We start from the raw sequence: 15481 nt of genomic DNA, 5'->3' as shown, positions 1-15481 counted from the left end.
AGAGTTGAGGGGGATTTCTCCCGCGCTGGCGACCCGCCAAAAGCAGCTCCACATCCGGGTTTTTCCCGCGGGTCTCGTGAGTCTGATCGGAAACGAGCGGCGAGAGTTGACGCGCGAGACACGGAAGATAAACAGCACTAAAATGAACTAAATGAGCACTACACGGATAAAAGGACACAAAACTATAAAGACATTAAAGAATGAAACTAGTCATTCTGTGGAGATCTAAAATGCCTCTTCAGACTGAAGCGCGATCGTTCTGTTTGATTGACAGGTAACTTCGCGTCAAGCTTTTCTTCACTGACATCATCATGTGATCTTAAATATGATTTATTTTTAAATCTCATTACATACACATTTGACAGAAGCAAATACAAAAGCGTTTAATACAACATAACCCGTGGTTTAAAATCAGAATCTCTTTGTTTGGAACAGAAAGCGAAACTAAAGAAATCTGTGTTGAATTCCACTTTTATTGTTTATTCTTAAGATCTCTCAAAATACTTGTACGATTTAAGCACGCAACGTTACCATTATAAAATATCCTTACAATAAATGCACGTACAGTGGTAAACGTTACTCAAGCGATCAAAAATATAAGAACGTTTCTCTAAACGTTCAAAACGTCACTTTTTTGAACGTTTTAAAGTTTTATATATTATTCTGAAACAATAGTTAAACGTTACAGAACCCGCGCAAACATGGTAACGTTACTCTGAAACAATAGTTACAGTTAAAAAGTGATCTAAATCGTTCAGGAAAGTAACGCGTGTGTATATATATAAACACATATGGGGGCAAACTGCATAAAGACTGGGGGCCAACTTAGACTAGTCTTAAAAGATACTCATCTATTTTTTTCTTTTCTTCGTAAAGACTGGTCATAACTTTTAAAACTCAGCTAGATTGTTCTTTCTGTCTGTATTTGAGAAGTAGGACTGATTTCCTCTTGTTCTTAAGACACATCCTTAAGTTTAGGCAACTGTCCCCAGGGCCCTGTTTCGTAAAACTTGTTTCAGTTAGACTCACTGTCAGTGGGTTTGGTTCAGACTGACCTGAAATAAGCCTGGCTTAACTTGTTTTAACGGAACAGGCCCCAGATAATGTTACTGGAAGAATGTGTTCTCTATTAGCTGGGATCATATCTAAACGGTTTTATCAAGCTAACAATAACCCTGGAGCTTTCTTTATTTGACTCTTTTCTCTAGTCTCAGTGTGAGAATGTTTTTATTAACATTTGTCTCACGGCAGAAGTGAAAAGCAGAAGCTCCCTCATGACGCTCTTGCTGCGGTGAGCGCGGAGGAAAGCACGGCTGACTGATGATCTCTGGCGTGTTTTTAGGCGTGTTTTCAGGCATGTGGTGGTTTCAGGAGGGCTTGTGCGTCTTGCCCGCGGCACTGGTCACCTGGACCGCCGCTACCTTCATCTTCGCTTACATCACGGCCGTCATCCTGAGACACGTGGACCCGCTGGTGCCCTACATCAGGTGAGCACAGACCCCCCCCCCTCCCCCTGTGACGGCGTGACCTAGGACCTCCGAATGACCTCTGACCTCCGAATGACCTTGGTTTTGTACTTTACAGTGACACGGGGACGGGTCGCGTCGGAGCAAGCGATGCGTGTTTGGACTCATGCTGAACGTGTCTGCCTTTCTAGGTACTGAATGACCTCACAATTATGACTCCTAACTTTACACTGACACAAAAATACGCGAAGATGTAATGAATTCGGTTTGAATAGCACGTCAGCACAATAGATAATACCAAATTAGCTCACCAGTTACCAAGCAGAGCTTCATTTAGTTTCAGTCATGTGGTGTAAAAAAAGGCAACTGGCAATTAAAGAAAAACGTAATAATCTGTTAGTCCACTGTATGAAGACCTTTTGGGTGTAATATGTCACTTTATTTTGCTATCCTCACTTACGTAAATTAACTATAGTGGATCCTGCACCTACTAGTAAAAAAGTATGTAAAATTATATCTGGTGTCTGAATAAATTTTGGTTTTTGACTGTACGGGAAGGGTGTGTGTTGCATGAAGACACATGTTATGATGATGTGGGGGTGTGGCCTTTCACTCTGTTCCAGTGATGTAATGCCGTGTGTCTCCTGCAGGTGTCGCTACTATGTACGTGCGCTATAAGCAGATTCAAGCCTCATGGATGTGAAACGACACTCGTCTGAACCTGCTCAAATCAGATTGGCTTCGTTCTGGGCTGCGGAAGTTCGCTCGACATTCGCAAACTCCCAAACACCCACACACGTAAACTTTGATTGTTTTTGAGCATGAAAAAACCTGTTCACACTGAAAGGTGCATTCGGCAATTAAAATTAGGTCAGAAGTTACACATTCGATTTGTCGATTTGTAATCTGTCGCATTGATGCATGCAAATGTTTGTGTTGTTCGAAACCGAAGCATTAACAGACATTAATTCAAATAAAAAAATTTTTTATTTGTACCGAATTCTTGCACCAAACGAATGTCGCAAAAAGAGAGCTTAAAAAATCTGATGCATTGTCAGCATGGGAATGTTTGCAGACTGGTCTGCACATACGCAGCAGCTGTTCATTCGAATTACATGTTATGACAGCATAATGAACGCACACAAATATTTGCATGAAAATTCTGATTTTTGCATTCAACTTGAACCAATGCAAAAAAAAAAACATTGATGGCGTGTGAAAGTTTGTCAGTCTTAAATTCATTCAAATTAAAATGTTTATTTTAGCATAAAGATTGTGAGTCCAATTTTCCGCATTCAATTTGTCTGTTCAGACCAATGCGCAAAAAAAAAAAAACATTGCATTGTCGCATTGGCGGCATGCGAATATTCTTCAGACGCAATCGTTCAAATTAAACTGTTTATCGCACTGCCAATTTTTGCATCAAATGTTGGCAGTTAAGTTTTGTCTAATTTTTGCATTCGTTCTGTCTGTTCAGACCAACACACAAACAAAATTTCCATCGTTGCATTGATAGCATGTCAATAAATAGTTTTTTGCACTGGATTTGCATAAAAAGTCAGTCCGATTTTTGCATTTGATATTTCTCTTCACCAATGTACAAAAAAGTTGCATTGGTGGCAATATTTGTGTCGGTCTAAACAGACTGATTTACAGCCATTCATTCCAATTAAAATGTTAATTGCACCGAACATTAAGTGTGTCCCGTGTCTTTCCCAGAAAACAACTCTGTTCGCGATGCATCTGGTGGGCGCCATGCTGACGTTCGGCGTGGGCGCTCTGTACATCCTGGTCCAGACGCTGCTATCGTACCGCATGCAGCCGCACATCCACAGCAAAACCATCTTCTGGACGCGGCTGAGCGTCTGCATCTGGACCTTCTCCAGCATCATCAGGCAGTATCCTTTAAACCGATTAGTTCACCCAAAAAATGGAACATTCTGTCATTAATTAATCCACCCTCGTGCTCTAATTAATTAATTTAAGCGTTGGTCAGTTGCTTCCTTGATTCGCCCAGTGTTCGTGTCATCGGTCATCATGTACTGGACTCTGTCAGGAACCGAGGTCAACCAGAGCTCTGCACTGGACGCCCGTAGGACTGGTGAGTGTGGTTATTATCACTGCGAGGATTTGCGTGTTGAGTAGAGGATCTGATTGCGCTGGTTTTTGTTTTTCCAGGGTTTCACGCCGCACATCGTCAGCACAACATCTCCGAATGGTCTCTCGCGCTGTCCGTCCCTCAGCTTCTTCCTCACCTACATACGAGACTTCAAGGTAAAGCAGTCTCACAGCGAAGGCTAGAAACCTGTTGACGTGTCTTCTACGAGCCTGGTGGATTACTTACAAATGTAGTCCGTTTACTGATTCCAGATTACATGACAGAAATTGTAGTCAGTAGACGTAATTTATTACATTGACACATTCAGGGAATATTAGTTTTACTTTTTGGATTAACTTTTGACCTGTCTTGTTTTCACATTGATTTTCCTGGGTTTTCCGTGTTTCCTCTGTTATAGTCTAGGGGGCGCTATTACACATCTCCTGAAAGACATAGACAGAGACCTGGGGCCTGTTCCCTAAAACTAGACAGGCTCAATTAAGACCAGGCCTTTTTTTCAAGCTTAGTCTCCAACTTATTTAGAACCAAATCAATCTGACAATAAGTCCGACATAACTGAAGTAAGCCTGGGCTTATCTGGTAAACTCGTTTTTATGGAACAGACCCCCAGGAAGACCACAGAAACGAAGCGCATCTCATCATATTATGCATGTGCATATGAAAAATAATGTTAATGCAATCTTCAACACTAACCGCTTATAAGTGATAATGGTGATATAAAAAAAGCAATGCTTGAAGGCTAGAATAAAAACGGAATTATTTTGTGTAAAGTATAGAGGGTCATATCTTTTATTTTGAATGCATGTTTAGATATTCCCTGCAACAAACATATTCCTGGAAACCATGAAATATTAGTAAAAATCAGCAAAAACAGTGGATGGATACTTTTTCAAAAAATGCTTGGCGGGCGAGGAAAAGGTTAAAATGGTAATCCGATTGCGTAATCCAGATTACATGCAATCAGTGAACCAGCTCAATCCATATTACATTCAACAAAAGATACAAACCTCTATCTGATTCTCATCTCCAGAACAACAAATCGCAGAGCGTGGAGGAGAGCTCCAGAGCGAAACACCTGTACGATTCCACAACACTCTCGGCGCTCGGAGACAGTCTACCGCTTGCTCGCCGGAAGCATTGGACGAGGAGAGAAGATGCTCCCAGAAAAGGTGCAGAGACTGCCAGGCTCCAGCAGAGGACACTCCAAGCTTTGGAAACTTCATACTAACATTTAGACAACGTTTGTACAACATTTACACAACCTTCTATAATGATGCTTGAAGTATTGCGTTTATTAATCTAATACAGCAGGGGCCTGTTTCATAAAACAGAAGGTTACAAATAGCAGGGCTTATATAAGGCGGATTATTAGTTCCAAAATACGTCGGAATAAATGATAGAGCTGGGCTTATTTTTGTAAACTTGTTTGAGGAACAGGCCCCAGGCTGATTCAGTCTTAGTCTGGTGACTTATGGTCAGTTATTAGTTCAACAATAAGTCAGACTAACTGGATATAATCTGCTTATTTGTCTAAAATGTTTTATGGTTTACAGGACCCAGGGCTTATATCAGTAGTCTGACTTATTGTCAGTTATTTGGTTTCAAAAATAAGTTGGATATAGCCTGGCTATTCTATGTAAACTTGTTTTTAGGTACAGGCCCCAGGCTTAATAGTTAGTCTGGAACTTATTGTCAGTTATTTCCGGTTCAAAATAGTTTGATATAAGCCTGGCTTATTTGTGTAAACTTGTTTTATGGAACCGGTATGTTACACTTCTTGATTAGTTTTATGTTGTAAACATGTAGGACAAGTTTTATAGTCTGTTCTTTTGTTCTAGAAATATGCATTGTTTTTCATAACTAAAAACACCTAACTTCTCTGATTACGTTATTAAAGTTGGTTATTGGTGGATGAGTTTTATGCAAAAAGAACATTTCTGGCTCATATTTCATCAGGGGAAAAGAATACAATAAAATCCCAATTTAAAAAAATAATATGAATTAAAATCCATAAAATTCTTTTTAAATGATTTAAATATAATGTTTATTGTAATGACTGCAATACTACAAAAATTACACTAAATGAGAATCACCACTGAAATAACGAGGAACACACAAACATGAAACAATAATGAAAATAACACTGAAGCTGAATAATTCCCATACTTTCAATACTTTAATAAGGACAAATATGAGCTGGACATGATCCTGTTTCAAATCTTACACTTACGGTACTCTCAAAGTAACATGTATCAGTTCACTTTATATGTTATTATGTTAAAACAGCCGTATCGAATAAACAGGAGGATTAAATATTGGGGAAAGACGCCTGAAAGCATGTTTAATAAGGAAAGGTTGAGACCGTCTGACAGACGAATGTGAAAGACATCCTAAAGCACCACACTCCACCACACCCATCCCGCCTTCAGTTTCTCCTTCTTCTTCATCTCGTGATACTCCAACAACTTCCTGTGAAAAGAACACTACAGGAGAACACAGAATTATAGATCAGAAACAATAATGGCACAGACACAAATTCACAGATATCGCTGAATGACATCATAAACAACAGATACAATGCATGCAAGAGACAGATTTATCAAACAGCTACAGTGATAATAATGAAAGTGTTTTGCGAGCGTGCAGAACGCTTTAGTCAGGGGGAACATGCGTTGCTCACATTTCCGTATATATCATTTATTGAAAACTTTTGTTTTACCAGCTGATAACATTATCAACCGACTGCAAAATATAATGCAATTCTGACTTCTTTTTTTTTTTTTCTTTTGAGAATTTGAGCTTGCTGCCTCACGGCCTCCTGTTTTTCTTTTTTATTTTACACGAGCTGAAATGAATAAAATTAAAAGACAATAACGACTTTTAGTCTCACGGTCTTGACTTTTGTTTTTTTCACAATTATGACTTTACTCAGAATTATGAAGTTTATATCTTACGATTCTCCTCACTCAGATATCTCGGAAATTTTTAAAACCACCAAAGTTCGCGTTGCATGTTTATATAACAAATCCACTCAAACTATGCATAGTCTGGCTGCGAGCGCCTTCTGGCTAACGCCAGCTTCACCCCAAGAATGTTTTGCTAACTTTACCAGTAGTAAATATTTCGAGATGTTGAAAAATTCGACATTCAAATGTTTAAATGTTTTTAAACGCTTTAAAAACATATTTTTCGTGGTTACGCTCGGGCGTTAGCTTAACATTCCATTTATACATTTTGTGAGACATTGTTACTTGTGTTATATATTATTTACTTTTAAATGTTCTCTGAACGTTCTGGAAACAAGTCAGGTAACATTTTCGCTTAACGTTTTTGAGAACATTGTTAACATTTTTTTTGAAGAGCACACTACAAACATTTTAATTTACATTTACTGGAAGAACATTTGGCGGTTGACCCTGAAGAAGCAGTGCAGTCTCTGCGCTATATCCTGCTGCTATATATATATATATATATATATATGAGCAATAGACAACAAATACATTGTATGCTTCATAAATAATGACATTTCTCTGCTTTATGCCAAAATCATTAGGGATATATTAAGTAAAGATCATGTTCCATGAAGATATTTAGTAAATTTCCTACCGTGAAATATATATATCAAAACTTAAATTTTGATTAGTAATATGCATAGCTAAGAACTTCATTTGAACAACTTTAAAGATGATTTTCTCAATATTTAGATTTTTTTTTGCTCCCTTTCAGATTCCATAGATTTTCTCAAATAAGTTGTATCTCAGACAAATATTGTCCTCCTAACAAACCACACATCAGCCGGAGAGATTATTTATTCAGTCTCCTCAGATGATGTATAATCTCACTTCAAAAATATTGACCCTTATGACTGGTTTTTGTGGTTCCAGGGTCACATACATTTGCCAAAGTTCAGAGAGAATGTTCCCTGTTAGCGGAGATGATGCAGCCCAAAAACACATGATATCAGTCAAAATAGTCTTAATTCAGGTTCCATAAAGCTGCATAGATGTGTTTGAGGAACTCGTGCGCTTCAAGAGGTTCTCCAGACAGTAAAACATGCTCGGGCTTCTTAAAACTGATTGGGTGTGCTTTTTCTGAGTGTTAGTACCGTTAGGGGTTGGCCTGGCGCTTCCCTCTTCCCTGAATGAACAGATCGAACATCACGTGTCTGGATGAAGAGCTTGATCTAAGTCCACGATGTGACTTGTGCTGCACGGCCTTCAGGAAGCTCTTCTTGTGAAAGCGGGCGCGAGTTCCCGCAGCCTCCTGAAGTGTTGCGTAGAAGTGACCCACGGCCCGGACGAAGACGGACAGGAAGGCCTCCTGACTTTCCAACCGGTTCAGGCTCTTCCCTGTAGCTACCGGGGCACAGCAACAACAACAGGAAGTGGAGCCGCCGAAGCCTGGCCATTAGGTTACTCAGGTTCTGTCAGAGGGCTGTTAACCGGGATTGTTTTATATGTTTATATTGTGTTGAAGGATGCGTGACATTTCAATGGGTCTCTAGAATGGAGATGTCATAGCTGGCTTATGTACCGATAAATATGTGGCGGATATGTCTTCCTTATTTTTACAGTATAATACACACGGCGATTGATATTTGACTCAGTTGAATCCAAGCTGGGGTTCCCGGTCTCAAAGGTTCGACAGGAAGTGGTTGGCGTGCAAGCTGCAATCAGGCTGAACTCACAGGCGCCAATGCTATACGCGCAGACAGCCGCGCATAGCAGCTCCCTCCTTCAGTTTTAGCAGGCAGCAGCTGCACTCCCCGCCTCCAATCTGAAATCAATACATGATCGCTAAGGGGGGGACTCCTGGACGCTGCTATGTGGTTGCTAGGTAGGGAACTGAAAGCTAATACTTAGTAAGTAATTTCATAATTATTAAATTAATTACATATTATATATAAATCATATTAAAAACTTAATAAAAAGTCTATAAAGAAAATACTAGTAAAAAAATAATAAACATTATAATTATACATATATTTTTTTCATTTTTATTCATTAACATTTTAAGCCAATTCTAACTTCTAAAATCTTATAATTTAATATTTAAAAGTAATTATAATTAAAATCACATTTTACATAAAAGAGTACTGTTTTTTTATTTATATTTTTAACTTGAATATTTGATCATATCTAATAATTATTAGCTAATAATTCTTAGATAAATCATGAGTATCATGAGTAATTATGCATATATTTTTTAAATGTTACATATTAAATATTTTCCATTTCCATATTTTATTAGATTTTTATATCAGTATTAAATATTCTAATATGAAACTTTTATATTTTACAGTTTATTATAACCGATTATTATGTGTGAACATAACTATGATTATTAAAATAAAACAACCAAAATCCTTTAAAACATTTTTTGTCATTTAAATTTTTTATATTTTCCTCATCACTTTTCAAATGCACAGAATATTAAATAAATATGAGTAGTAAATATAAAATATTACAATTATTACACTTAGTATTTTCAAATATTCAGTTATGAAATAATATAAAAATGTTTTCTACTTTAAACTTTAAATATTTTTATTTTTGAGTCATAATTTATTAAATGTATATATATATATATATATATATATATATATATATATATATATATATATATATATATATATATATTCAAAGGTTTTATATTTGTAAGTTTTTAAAGCTTTATATTCCTCATGGCGTTTGCTATGTAGTTTATAGGGTAGTAAATCTCATTACACAAAAAAAATAAAAAAGTACTTATGATAAGGTATAGTACATTTTTAAGTACGCCATTAATCAGTATTACGGTGCTATTTTTCATAACCTAGGGCCAGGATCCCTCACTGGCTGGGGTTCTCGCACAGCAACAGACCTGGCGGATTAGCTTTTTAGAGTCTGCCTGGTTTCTGCAGGCCATTGAGTGCACTTCTGTGTGGATGGAAATACGTGCAAAACAGGAGTAGCCCTGCATCTCGTGAAATTCTAATGGAGGCGGCATGAAATCAAAAAGTCTGTGTGTGTGTGTGTGTGTGTGTGTGTGTGTGTGTGTGTGTGTGTGTGTGGTAGAGACCTGGCTCTGGTAATGAACCAGTTTCTGCTTCCAGGCGGCGATCAACAATCACGCTGAGAGAGACAAATACAGAATCATCAACATGTACCAGTAAAATGCCTCTATTCGCGGCGCAATGGCCACTCATGTTCAGACTGCAGGGTGTGTGTGTGTGTGTGTGTGTGTGTGTGTGTGTGTGAGTGACTGACGTCGCTGTGGTCTGTCAGCTGCTCCAGCAGTGCCTTTCTGGACTCCCAGCAGGAAGCGGGTGCCGGGCGCTGGGCGCGGCACACGCCGACAGAAACGGGGAACATTGATGGCGAACGGTGCCGCTGGGCTACCTAACGGATAAGCAGCAGAGCAGCAAGCAGCGCGGACATTAACAAACAAAAAATTTCCAAAAAAAACACACAAACATTAAAAACACATTAATCATAAAATAATAAAACAACTAAATACTATAAAATTTCTTTATTTTTAATCATTATAATTACTAAATACTATAAAATAAATTTAAAAAGCAATATAATTATATTAAATATTCATATAAAATATCTGATATTTTTATGTACATTACTATTTTAATTATTTTCATACATTTAATAGTTATAAAATTATTATTTAATAATTGTAAATATTACAATATTAATATTATAATTATAAAATATAAAAAACATAATATATTTTAATGTTTTTAATTATCAATATAATAAGAGTAATATTTCAAATAGTTTCATCTAGATGTAATAAATAATACATAAACCATATAATTAACAAATTGTCTAAAGAATAATTATTTAAAACATGATATAATTATAAAATGTTTTAATTTAATTATTTAAAACATGATATAATTATAAAATGTTTTAATTTAACAATTATAAAATGCTTTCATTTCAAGATGCTTCATTTTGGAAATCATTCTAACCCCTACCATACAATTATATTTTTACATAAAATTAGTATTTTGTAATTTAACATTTTTTAACATGAAGTCATTTCATCATATTTAAATGTCAGCTGTAAATAAAAAATTGCTAAGGCTACTGGCCACTATTGTCTATAATACATGGCTAAATATTACATATTGGATGGTTTTGTTTTTTTAAATATTTTTCTTTATTTTTATATCATTATATTTTGTATTTTTATTTAACATATTGATTATTAACATATATATATATATATATATATAAAGTGTGGTGTACATATAAATGAATACTATAAAAGGAAATCTATAAAAATGAATCATTTCTTTTTTTTAAAAACATATTTTTTTGTGCTTTTTAAAAAGTTTGAATGTTTTTCCTTCTTATACTTTTAAATACTACATACCCAATACTTGTAATATATAGTTAAATAGTACATATTCAACTATATTTTTAAACTATTATATTTCAAATATATTCTATTATGAAATAATATAAAAATAAGTTTCACCCTTTATGTATTCCTTTTAATCATTAAAACTATATTAAATAAAAAATATTTAAATATATGAAATGTTAATGTTAAGCATATTCAATGGTCTTTACTTTAAAGTTCAGTATTTTAAAACATTCTAATATGAATATGTGATGTTCAGTAACGACACAATTGTGCCTGTATAAATATGAATAAACGCCTGCCTGAAGTGCAGTAAATCTGGCGCTGCTCACCTGGAGTTTCCTCAGATGAAGATGTGATTTGTCGCCTGCATGACGGTGGCTGGGCAACACCATCAGCACCTCGCTGGCTCAGGCAGCGGAAGAGCTGCAGCGGGAAGTCGACGGGCAGCTCGGCCAGGGACTCGCCGTCAAGGCTGTGGGACTGATGCGATCTGGAGAGCAGAGGTGTTATCAGATCTGAGTCGTTAGCGTTCACACAGAATCAGAGCGACACACACCTCTGTGCCAGCGTCCGGGATGAAGCTGGTGACGGTGACGGTGTTTCCGGGCGAGGGCAGCGGCGCCTCCCGCAGGCTCTGCATGAACGGATAGATCATGGCTTTAGAGATCTGCCGCCGCTTCTCCACCTCGTCGAAGATCTGCACAAACACACACAGGAGTCAGCGCTGAGGAGTGTGTGTGAGAGAGTGTGAGAGAGAGTTAGAGTGTGTGTGTGAGAGTGCACAAGAGTGTGCATGCAAGACTGCGCACGAGAGTGAGTGTGTGTAAAGGCCTACGTGTGTGTGAGAGTAATACTGTGTGAGAGTGTGCACACGAGAGCACAAGAGAGGGTGTGTGTGAGTCTAAGTGTGTGAGAAGTGTGCACGTAAGAGTGCACGAGAGTGAGTGTGTGTGTATGTGTGAGTGTAAGAGTGTGTGAGAGTAAGAGTTTGTGTGAGAGTGTGCACGCACAGCAAGAGAGTATGTGTGAGTGTATGTGTGTGAGAGTGTGCAAGACTGCGCAACAGTGAGTGTGTGTGTAAGGCCATAAGTGTGTGAGAGTAAGAGTGTGTGGCATGAGTGAGTAAGAGTGTGGGTGAAAGTGTGGCGTGAGTGTGTGTGTTTGTGCATTTAAAGTGTGCTCAAGAGTGAGTGTGTCTGTGTGTGCATAAGTGTGTGTGTGTGTGTGTGTGTGTGTGTGTGTGTGTGTGAGTGAAAGTGTGTGTGCACGCAAGAGTGTTCGCGCAAGAGTGCGTGAGAGTGTGTGTGTGCGCGCATAAGAGTGTGTGTGTGTGTGTGTGTGTGTGTGTGTGTGTGAAAGTTATGTGTGTGAGTGTGCACGCAAGAGTGTTTGCGCAAGAGTGTGTGTGTGTGTGTTTGTGTGTGTGTGTGTGTGTGTGTGTGTTGGGTGAAAGTGTGTGTTTGTGAGTGTAAGAAAGAGTGAATGTGTGTGTGTGAGGGTAAGAGTGCATGTCAGAGTGTGTGTGAGAGTGTTGTGCCATAGAGTATTACGCGTAAGAGTGAGTGTGTGTGTGTGTGTGTGGTGTGAGAGGAGAGAAAGAGAGATGTGCATGTGAGTGTGGGGTGTGTGTTGTGTGTGTGTTGTGTGGTGGTGGTGTGTGTCTCACCTTTGAGAAGAGTCCGAAACACGCCCCACAGTGGCTGATGATGCAGTACGCCCTCCGGAAACGCGGCCGGCCGGCTAAAAGCATTAAAATGAGTTTTCCGTTATAAACGCTTCTTCTTTACTCTCTTTTATGTCCAGTCATTGTAAAAACTAATACATTATATATAAATACATATATACTCAAATATGTTAATAAATATTCTAAACTATCTCATGGTTAATAATTATTAATTATTAATTATTAGTAGTGTTTAATATTTATTTTGTGTTTTAACAAAAATATTAAGAACAAATTATCATACCTGATAATTCTACTAGGAAAAATGGTTGTCTCATTACAATTATAATGTCATATATCTATATAAGTATAGAATAGATATTTTCTATTCAATCGTTCTTCAAATGTGTTATATTTTACATAAAATAAAAAGATAAACAAGTTTTCATTAGAAATATTTTATGACTTTTCAATCTTTTCATAAGTTTCGTATGATCAAACTATTTTTAAACGTTAGAGTACTGAATAGAAAAACAATTAAAAAAACCACGTACGGTCAGACAGTTATTTAAATAAAACGTAAAAATTAATATATTCACTATTCTTAAACCATTAGTATTTTTAAATATTCTGCAATATTTGCATATCAAGAATAAATGTTGTCTAAATAATAATTATAAAAAACAGGTTTAAAATTTTTATTTTGATGAAAATAATTCTTCCAATTATAACACTTTTAAACTCTTTTGTATCATTATAATTACTATAAACTAGAATATTTAATGTATGTAAAATCATATTACATGAAAATTTAGTGTTTTTTAAACTGTGATATTTTTAAGTATGTGACAAACACATTTCAAAGGTTAATAAATTATTATAATACGAATAAATATTCCAATTAAAACTTTATTTAGACCACATGACAACATTGTAACGATTAAAAAAAGATCAATTACAAATATTTTTTATTTTTTGAATCCATTATACTTACTAAATACGACGGAATATTTAAAATAACACAGTACTCATTAAAACTAATTCTTAGGATTTAACTATAATTGTTATTCGGAAGATGGTTGATATGTGATGATGAAGTATCACCAGCAGTCTCCTGCAGTATCCGTTCCTCCGGCTGCCGTCCATTCAGTCAGAACGAACGAGAACGTCTCGCTGCACGAGAGTCAACCATCACCAGCGTTACACCAATCAAGACCAAACACACACACCGTCAGAGACGCTCAGATCTACAGCAGTGACACACAACTGCTGCACCCCTTTCACTTGAGATTCACTCAAAACACTGTCAGAGCGCCAGAGATTCACTCAGAGTCAGTCATAGATTCCCTCATTCAGAAGTCCAGGTCAAGATTCACTCAAAGAGTCAGTCAGAGATTCACTCAGTCGAGATGCACTCAGAGTCAGTCCAGCGATTCACTCAGGTCAGAGATTCACTCAGATTCAGTCAGAGATCTCACAACTCCCCCAGAGGTCTCCAGAGATTCACTCAGAGTCAGTCAGAGAATTCACTCCAGAGTCCATCAGAGCATTCACTACAGGTCAGTCCGCGATTCACTCAGAGTCAGTCAGAAGATTCACTCAGAGTCAGACAGGATCACTCAGAGTCGCCCCCCCCCCCCCCCCCCCCCCCCCCCAGAGATTCACTCAGATCCAGACAGAATTCACGCAATCACAGATTCACTCAGAGGCAGAGATTCCACTCAGATTCAGTCAGAGATTCACTCAGAGTCAGTAGCAAGAGATCACTCAGAGGTCCAGACAGAGGATTCCACTCAGAGTCCGTCAGAGATTCACTCAGACGTCCAGAGATTCCCTCAGAGTCAGTCATAGATTCACTCAGAGTCAGTCAGAGATTCACTCAGATCAGTAAGTCAGAGATTCACTCAGAGTCAGTCAGAGATGATTTCACTCAGAGTCAGAGATTCACTCAGAGTCAGACCGAGAGTTCACTGCAGAGTCAGTCAGAGACGTTCAGGTCGAGCCTCAAGTCATTCACACTCAGAGTCATCAGAGATTCACTCAGAGTCAGACAGAGATTCACGGCAGTGTCAGAGAAGCTTGCGATCAGATCGAGATTCACTCAGAGTCAGTCAGAGATTCACAGTCAGAGCCAGAGATCCCAGATTCACTCAGAGTCAGTCACGAGATTCACTCTCAGAGTCAGACAGAGATTCACTCAGAGCCAGAGAATTCACTCAGAGCCAGAGATTCAATCAAAAGATTTATAGACTTCACTCAGGTCAGAGATTCACTCAGAGATTCCGTCGAGCAGAGATTCACTCAGAGCGCAGAGATTCACTCAGAAGCCGATCACCTAGATCATCAGAGATCCCTCAGATAGTCAGAGGATTTCACTCTAGAGTCAGTCAGATTCACTCAGAGTCATTTCAGAGATTCACTCAGAGTCCGTCAGAGATTCACTCAGAGGAAGGTGTGGGGGATTTGTCCTGAGTGATTCACTCAGAGTCCGTCATATATCTGCTGAGTTATATGAGTTAATGCTTGTCCCTATCAGTTTTCCTTTTGGTGAAATCAATAACGGGTTGGGGTAAATCAGAGTCAGCTCTGTGGTTAATGCGTCTGCTGTTCCCTATCAGCTTACAGTGTGCACAACTGGAAATGATGCGTCTGTGTGTTTTTTTCTGTGTACAGCACGAAGGTGAAATGATCGTGTTTGTGGTTACAGGCCACACCAGCCGATGAGTGTGTGTGGTGTGGTGTGCACCTCTTTGTATCGGTCAAAGGACTCACAGTTTGAATGCCCTCTGGAAAGCAGAAGAGGTGAGCGGCCTTCATGCACTTCTCCTCTTCCCTCGCGCTGTCAGACGTCCCCACTCACCTCAC

At 38.0% G+C, this 15481-nt stretch overlaps 1 pseudogene; it reads left to right on the top strand.

Moving 5' to 3' along the window:
• Positions 1 to 1354: 1354 nt before the first annotated feature.
• Positions 1355 to 4813, top strand: LOC109064443 (annotated as a pseudogene).
• The last annotated feature ends 10668 nt before the right edge of the window (positions 4814 to 15481 follow it).

Source organism: Cyprinus carpio, chromosome B22, assembly GCF_018340385.1.
Source record: "Cyprinus carpio isolate SPL01 chromosome B22, ASM1834038v1, whole genome shotgun sequence".
Lineage (NCBI taxonomy): Eukaryota > Metazoa > Chordata > Actinopteri > Cypriniformes > Cyprinidae > Cyprinus > Cyprinus carpio.
The sequence above is the reverse complement of the archived record's forward strand: the minus strand, read 5'-3'. Positions and strand labels throughout refer to the sequence as shown.